This window comes from Symphalangus syndactylus, chromosome 6 (genome assembly GCF_028878055.3).
Source record: "Symphalangus syndactylus isolate Jambi chromosome 6, NHGRI_mSymSyn1-v2.1_pri, whole genome shotgun sequence".
NCBI classification, from domain to species: domain Eukaryota; kingdom Metazoa; phylum Chordata; class Mammalia; order Primates; family Hylobatidae; genus Symphalangus; species Symphalangus syndactylus.
The window spans coordinates 77,375,921-77,385,061 of NC_072428.2; the positions used below are offsets into that span (position 1 = coordinate 77,375,921).

The following is a 9,141-nucleotide window of genomic DNA, read 5'->3' on the forward strand; positions in this document are numbered from 1 at the left end:
TTATATTACACACACACACACGCGCACACAACATTAAACTCAAGGCCTCAACAGTGAGGGTTTCATGATAAGAGGATACCATATAAACATACTTCATTCTCAAATAAAGGAATTGTCTATTCTGGAATCTCACTCAAATTTACAAAGAGCAGTCAAGAACTGATTTTCAGAACTGGTAAATCAATGTACAATTGTAATATTCAACAAATATGAGTTTCAGGAACATAACTGCTGACATATTAAGGAAATACTACTATTACAAGTTCATTGTAGAAAGCAAATGTGGCACCGTTTACAAGATTAGCTGACAGAAGCTGCACATTAAAACATCTGTTTATGTTCATGGGGATTTCTTGTTAGCTGAGTCCAGGGCTCATGTGATGTGCTTTGAAAAACTGTATTCCTTGGAATGTGTCTTCTGTAGATGCAATAGTTGTACCTTGTCTTTTCTATGATTATACAGAGAACGTAAGTATTCAGGTAGGATTATTCAGCCTAGATCAGATGACTATGTCAAGCTTGTCTCTCACCAGCGGTTTCTCTACTCTTCATCCATTAGCCCATACTCATTCTTGCCCTTCTCTCACCATTCAGCTGGTATATTAGTTAACTAATATTGCTTAACAGTTATCCTAAAACATAGTAGCTTGAAATAACTAACATTTATTATCTCACATTTTCTCTGAGTCAGGAATCTGGGCATGGTTTGGCTGGTGTCTCTGACTCAGGAAATTTCACAAGGCTGTGTGCTGTCATAAATGGCTACAGTCATCTCATGGCTCAGATGGGGGAAGTATTCACTTCCAACCTCACTCAAGTAGCTACTGGTAGTTTTCAGGCCTTCACTGGATGGTGAACAGAGACTCCAGTACTTTGCTATGTGGACTTTTTATACGGCTACTGACAACATGGTGGTTTGGTTCCATAGAATCACAGGAGTGAGAGATAGAGAAGATAGAATATGAAGATAAAATAGAGAAAAAGGATATAATAAATGGCATGATAACATTTTTGCCATGTTGTATTTGTTAAAAATGAGGCACTAAGTCCAGCTTACACTCAAGGGGAGAGGGTTACACAGGCTGTGGACACTAGGAGGCAGAAATCATTGAAAGCCATTTTAGAGGCTGCCTACCACAGATGGATTCTGAGATTGCAAATGTAAATGGACATTCCATTTTAAATTTATCTCCCACAAAAGAAGACTGAGGATTTAGTAAGGAAATTACATAACATATTCTGATGCTTAAACACAAATGATTTAGAAGTTATCTGATGTTCATTTTAATCTTGCTATCGCTATCCTCAGTACAATCAGTGAAGTTAACTAAGATTTTGTGCTTGCATATGATGATTCTCGTGTGCAGAGAAGATTATATCTCAGAGTCTGTTGTGTGGGTAATAGAAGGATTTAGAGTCAGAATTGTCTTAGATTCTAAAAATACTTGATCACCCTATATAAAGTAAAATTTCTTTATCTGAAAGTGTGAGCTGCTACAGAAAAGATGCATATAAAGTAGAAAGTGAGGAAGCAGAAATGTGCCTGCTTAGTCAAATGAATTCAATCAACATAGTTAATCAATAGGGCTATTGATGCCACAGATTAATCATTTTTTTATTCCTTTCACTAAAGCTTGTGAATTTCTCTTTTGGTCTCCATTCTAGCTTTCCCAAGGGATCATAGCCTAAATGGCCTTTAGGCTTTATTTCCGTGGTAAATATTAACTGGATCCCTCAGAGAATATATAAGGAAGATTAAATTCGTTTCTTAAAAGCTCATACTTAATCTGCAGCTCTCCTCTACTCTACTGTGCTAGAGAAATTATATATTAGCCAGAGATAGACTGCCTCTTTTCCAGAAACAAAGAAGTCTAGAAGGTTTTATATAGTCCAAATATCTAGGACATCTCCTCTAGCCCAGGTCTGTCCTGGTGACCTTTATATATTCATTTTTTAAGCTGCATTATGCCCTGAAAAGTAACTGTATCCTTGAAAATCTGAATCTGCATGTGGGATACTTTTATTAGGACAGAAGTCCCAGTGAACAAGATTCAGCATCTGTAGGTATACCACTGAGTCATTTCCTGATAAGCAGCTCACTGTTCTAAGAATTAACAGGTTTCATTCTAAAAGACACTGCCAATATGGGCCACTTATTCCTCATTTTCCAAGTCCTACACCCAGTGTTCATTTCCTTGATACTTTTTTTTTTTTGAGACAGTCTCGCTGTCGCCCAGGCTGGAGTGCAGTGGTACAATCTCGGCTCACTGCAGGCTCCCCCCCCCGGGGTTCACGCCATTCTCCTGCCTCAGCCTCCCGAGTAGCTGGGACGACAGGCGCCCGCCACCTCGCCCGGCTAATTTTTTGTATTTTTAGTAGAGACGGGGTTTCACTGTGTTAGCCAGGATGGTCTTGATCTCCTGACCTCGTGATCCACCCGCCTCGGCCTCCCAAAGTGCTGGGATTACAAGCGTGAGCCACCGTGCCCGGCCCATTTCCTTGATTCTATCCCACGTGTTGTTTCTCCACTAAAACAATTCTGCTCTTTTCCACATAAATACATTTTTACTCTGGAACAAAGTCAATGTCAGCTCTTTAAAGTATTGCATTTCTCTTGAATCCAGGAGTTCAAGACCAGCTTGGGCAACATGGCAAAACCCCATCTCTACAAAAAATACAAAAATTAGCTGGGCATGGTGCTGTTCATCTGAAGTCCCAGCTACTCGGGAGGCTGAGGTAGAATAATTGCTTGAGCTCTGGAGGTTGTGGCTGCAGTGAGTTGTGATCTCATCACTGTACTCCAGCCTGGGCAACAGAGCAAGATCTTGTCTCAAAAAAACAAAAAACAAAAATAATATTGCTTTTTTCAAAACATCACTGGTTGCAGTCAGAAAGGGAAGGGAGTCAAAAGTGACCATTATTTTTGGTCATTTTTATAGCCTTATTTCAATAGCAATATAAACAAAATATAAAGGATTATTTTAATAAATTTTTCTATCATATATACTAAAGTATCCCATCCTATCATAATGACTGGACACTTCCATCAAGTGTCACATTTTTCAGGAAGGTATGCAAGATTTCAGGTTATTCTCCACTTAAGACAGTCAGACCAATACCTGCTGGGCAACAGGAATCCTGACTTGTCCTTGAATATAGTGCATGTAACAGTCCCTCTTGAACCTCTTCTAAGGTAAGTAACCTATAATCCTGCAAGTCCGGCTGACTCCCAAACGGGATAAAACACTGAATTTTGAGAAAGAAATAAATAGAAGGGAGACTTAGAAGGAAATGTAAGGGGGACTCTAGAGTTGTTGGCACTTGCTCAAAATTGGAGGCAGCCCAGGCATTTGCTTTTTGATTTATAGTTAAAATGAATCCATAAATATGCCTTATAGAGTAATTCTGGCAGAAATGTACATGGCTATTCGTTAACCTTACAAGCACTCTTTCATGGCCCAGCTAAAAAAATCAGTTATATTTGTCACTATAGCACTGTCCTATTACAATACAGTTTATCAAATAACAAATTTGTTAATTCCAACCTAGGCAGAGTTATTCATGCTTTCCAATATTGTTATGTACCACTTGTCATAATGCATTATAAGCATTGCTTAACCCTATTTTTCTTATTATTGTACATTCTATAGAGCTGAAAAGGTAGCAAACATGCTTTGAACATCATAGAAACCCCAGTTCCTAATTCAAAGTAGCTGTTCAACAAATATTTCTTAATATATGATCAGAGGGAAGAAAAATATGAAGTATAAAGGCTAGGGGGATGTACAGTGTTTGCAGTCTGCTCCTTCAAGGCTTCTACACATTAGAACAAGTCCAGGAAAAAGACATTGCCAATAGAGACATTTATCTCCTGCCCTTTTTATTTTAAAATTGTTTAAAATATTCTGTATTTACAATAATATAATTTTATCCTGAACAAAGTAGTTAGTTTTATGAGAGTTAGAATCAACATAGGCTATATTCAGGTTCTAGATCTACCACTTACTAAATGTTTGATTTTCGGTGAGATCAAACTTAACCACTTTAAGTCTCAACTTTCCTACCTCTAAAATGTGGATTATTACAGTAGCTAACTCACAGGAATATCCTGAAAATTAATAATGACACTTTTTTTTTACAGCCATTAGCATAGTGCCTGTGACAGGTTAAGCCTTCAATATATAACAGAGAAGTAGCAATAAGAATATCATCACTTGATTTATTTATTGGTTGAGATATTGGACCTGTTTGTGGGAACATTAAATGGAGTCCTTTATTTTCCTACAGCAAAGTTTTACGTATTATGTTATGAGACTTTTAAATAATGAGATTAAAGAAACCCTAGGAAAGCATCAAAATAATAAAACCCTACTAAGCTCTCAAAATAAGTATAACATTTGGAAAATACGAGATCTAAAAGAGAAATATGAATTAAAATCAGTGTTGATGTCTCAGGCTTTATTATAACTCTAGGAATAGTTTTGAAATTATTGTATTTATATATATACTATCTTAAAAGTAGTTAAAGGAATAAGATATACTGGTTTGAAATTGTGGTCTAAATTACATAAGATAATTTAATTAATCAATTAGTAATCACTGTTCAAAAGCCTGGAAAGCTGTTTTTTAAATTTTATATATTTAATAATTGATCATTACACTGAAAAATAATTGTATCACCACTTCACTTTGTGGCCACATCTGTGTTTATGTTGCCTATTTCTACCAATAAAACAGCAAACTCAAACGGGACATGAAATATGAAGACAGTAGTGGAAAAAGACTCAAAAGTTATACTCATATTACAACAATTCTGCTCTTGTACTTTCTGACTGGCTTGAGAAATTACTGTAAAAAGGATAGCCCCACATGGGATGAAGAGGCCCTGCCCATAAGTTTGACAGATTAGAAAATATGTTGTGTTCCTCTTTTCCTAATTGAATACCCTTTCTTTCTTTCTCCTGCCTGATTGCCCTGGCCAGAACTTCCAACACTATGTTGAATAGGAGTGGTGAGAGAGGGCATCCCTGTACTGTCCCTGTTTGCAGATGACATGATTGTACATCTAGAAAACCCCATTGTCTCAGCCCAAAATCTCCTTAAGCTGATAAGCAACTTCAGCAGTCTCAGGATACAAAATCAATGGCCAAAAACCACAGGCATTCTTATACATCAATAACAGGCAAACAGAGAGCCAAATCATGAGTGAACTCCCATTTACAATTGCTACAAAGAGAATAAAATACCAAGGAATCCAACTTACAAGGGATGTGAAGGACCTCTTCAAGGAGAACTACAAACCACAGCTCAAAGAAATAAAAGAGGACACAACCAAATGGAAGAACATTCCATGCTCACGGATAGGAAGAATCAATATCATGAAAATGGCCATACTGCCCAAGGTAATTTGTAGATTCAGTGCCATCCCCATCAAGCTACCAATGACTTTCTTCACAGAATTGGAAAAAACTACTTTAAAGTTCATATGGAACCAAAAAAAGCCCACATTGCTAAGCCAATCCTAAGCCAAAAGAACAAAGCTGGAGGCATCACACTACCTGACTTCAAACTATACTGCAAGGCTACAGTAACCAAAACAGCATGGTACTGGTACCAAAACAGAGATACAGATTAATGGAACAGAACAGAGCCCTCAGAAATAATACCACACATCTACAACCATCAGATATTTGACAAACCTGACAAAAACAAGAAATGGGGAAACGATTCTCTATTTAATAAATGGTGCTGGGAAAACTGGCCAGCCATATGTAGAAAGCTGAAACTTGATCTCTTCCTTACACCCTATACAAATATTCAAGATGGATTAAAGACTTAAATGTTAGACTTAAAACCATATGAACCCTAGAAGAAAACCTAGGCAATACCATTCAGGACACAGGCATGGGCAAGGACTTCATGTCTAAAACACCAAAAGCAATGGCAACAAAAGCCAAAATTGACAAATGAGATCTAATTAAACTAAAGAGTTTCTGCACAGCAAAAGAAACTACCATCAGAGTGAACAGGCAACCTACAGAATGGGAAAAAATATTTGCAATCTACTCATCTGACAAAGGGCTAATATCCAGAATCTACAAAGAACTCAAACAAATTTACAAGAAAAAAACAAACAACCCCATCAAAAAGTGGGCTAAGGATATGAACAGACACTTCTCAAAAGAAGACATTTATGCAGCCAACAGATACATAAAAAAATGCTCATCATCACTGGCCATCAGAAAAATACAAATCAAAACCACAATGAGATACCATCTCACACCAGTTAGAATGGCATTCATTAGAAAGTCAGGAAACAACAGATGCTGGAGAGGATGTGGAGAAATAGGAACACGTTTGCACTGTTGATGGGTGGGACTGTAAACTAGTGCAACCATTGTGGAAGACAGTGTGGCGATTCCTCAAGGATCTAGAACTAGAAATACCATTTGACCCAGCCATCCCATTACTGGGTGTATACCCAAAGGATTATAAATCATACTGCTATAAAGACACATGCACATGTATGTTTATTGTGGTACTATTCACAATAGCAAAGACTTGGAACCAACCCAAATGTCCATCAATGATAGACTGGATTAAGAAAATGTGGCACATATACACCATGGAATACTAGGCAGCCATAAAAAAGGATGAGTTCATGTCCTTTGTAGGGACATGGATGAAGCTGGAAACCATCATTCTCAGCAAACTATTGCAAGGACAAAAAGCCAAACACTGCATGCTCTCACTCATAGGTGGGAATTGAACAATGAGAACATCTGGACACAGGAAAGGGAACATCACACACCGGGGCCTGTCATGGGTTGGGGGGAGGTGGGGAGGGATAGCATTAGGAGATATACCTAATGTAAATGACAAGTTAATGGGGGCAACACACCAACATGGCACATGTATACATATGTAACAAACCTGCACATTGTGCACATGTACCCTAGAACTTAAAGTATAATAAAAAAAGAAAATATGTTGTGTATTCTCTAAGTGCAATGTCTTATTTGTTATAGTAATACCACTTCTAGAACAAATTGATAATACTGTCATTAGCAGCATGGCAAAGATAATAGCTGTTATTCCCTGAAGACCTACTAGGTTCCAGGCATACCTCTGCAAGAAGAGTTTATTATTTACATTATCTTGTGTGCTAAGTAAACTAACATTAAGCAGTTTATGTAATGCTCCCAAAGTCACCCAGGTAATAAGTGGCAAACTGAGGATGTGACAATAGCTTTTTCTGCCTCCAAAGTCAATGCTCTCAATTGTCTAATCACTTAACCTATGAACACCACGAGGATGATATAACATTCCCAGGTACCTCACATAAAGTTTATTTCTCTCATTTGCATATACTTAAGAATCTCTGTGGGTTTTGCTTCATATTTATGTATGTGAAGTTAATTGCTGAAAAATGTTTAGCTTACTTAATTGGAGTATACTCTTAAGATTAAATTTAACTCCACATTTGCAAAACTGATACCAGCTTTAAGAAACCCTATTCTTTAGCTGTACCAAATTACTACTCATTCTGCAAAATTATGATGCTTTGATTTTGTCTTAGCCCATCTGGTTTCTCCTACTGGAATCCTTTATCTACTTTGCGGCTGTGTCCATTTATTTTATTTTTTAAGGCTCAGGGCGAGCATCTCCTACTCTATAGAGTTTTCTAAGAACTCCTGATACTACTCCAAGTTGTGTGGCCGTCCTTTGCATCCCAGTCCACCTTATACACACCTCAACTATACTATTATCTCATACTTTATAATAATTTTTTACCTGTTGCTTTTTCCCCTTGCCACACTGCACTGTAATCTCTTGAGATAATTTCATCTCTCTTAAATTTTTTCGATGCTCAGCATACTGTTTGACACATAATGAAGCCTCCATAACTATCACTGAATAAATCATCACAATTAATAAACGTTCTCATAGTTTCAGTTTCCTGCTTTTACAAATGGTTTGTCTATAGTTAAAAAAAAACTATGTATATTACATTTCAACATCCTGTGGCATTCTCTAATATATCACATAATGTTGTGACATTATCTAACACCTGACTTGAATCATTTCTAAGGTCTCCTCTCATGGAAATCTACATTTTATATTTAAGATTCAGGGAAGCACAAGCTTTTATTAAAAGAAGCCCCCTCAAAATAAGTACCACCTTATTTTCTTTTAATAACTAGTCACCAAAGGAAGTTATCATACTAACTTAATTTTTCAAGCTTCCTGATAGTATTGATCCAAGCATAGCCAGATGGTTTCTTATAAATAAACTCCAGGTGGAATGATATTAGTTTATTTTTAATCATTCCTGTTCTAAATATGCTTTTTTCTTCCACAGAACAAAGAACTGATTCAATGCCAGACTGTCTGGAGCCAGTAGAACTGAGGAAAACGATGACAACTAGGGAATAGATTTTAATATGTGTAATATTGTTTAGTTGACCATAATTATTAACAATCAACATGTCATAGAAACAATATATTGTTTTCCCTAATAATCAGGCCTGGGTCTACAGAGTTGTACTGAGAACAGGATTAGTGTGGCTGATGATAGATGAAGAGTTTTATTTGTCACACAGCCTGAAAGATTATTAAACGTCTACTTGGTCAAGCACTTAAAGCATGCATTCTTTAGCTATCCTTTTCTTTCTTTCTTAATTTCTTTTATAAAATTCAGGAGATGTTCTGATCTCTGAGAATAAAAAATTACAAGTTGCAAATTTAAACCTCCAAATTGATGATAATCTTTTGGTGGATATAGGCATGGAAATAAACAATTATGTGTGAACAAATGCTTATTTGTCTGTAGGTAGATTTTGCCAACCCAGAAATAGTTTCCTAGGTTTCAGCGAGGAGTTGGTATTTGAACATAGAAGGTGATTACAGTATGATTCCTTTCTAATTTCTAAGAGTACAGTGTTCTATAATTGCTCAATCAATTAATGAGGTAACGCAGCACATTATAGCATCAGAGGAAAGAACTTTTCGTTAGAGATAGAAGGGTCAGGAAAGAAACATATTCCAGGAAAGGGGGCATCTCCTCTATATTCTGCAGGAGGAGTTGGAGCCAACCAGATAGGCGCGGTAGAAAATAGCATTTCAAGCAAAATGGTGGCT

General features: G+C 36.8%; 1 long non-coding RNA gene across 1 annotated transcript in view; it reads left to right on the plus strand.

The window, feature by feature from the left end:
- LOC129483987 (uncharacterized) overlaps positions 1-8,801 on the plus strand; it is a 68,985-nt gene extending 60,184 nt beyond the window's left edge. Inside the window, exon 5 of the long non-coding RNA XR_008658336.1 lies at positions 8,363-8,801. This is a non-coding gene — a long non-coding RNA (uncharacterized lncRNA). The remainder of the gene's footprint in view (positions 1-8,362) is intronic.
- The last annotated feature ends 340 nt before the right edge of the window (positions 8,802-9,141 follow it).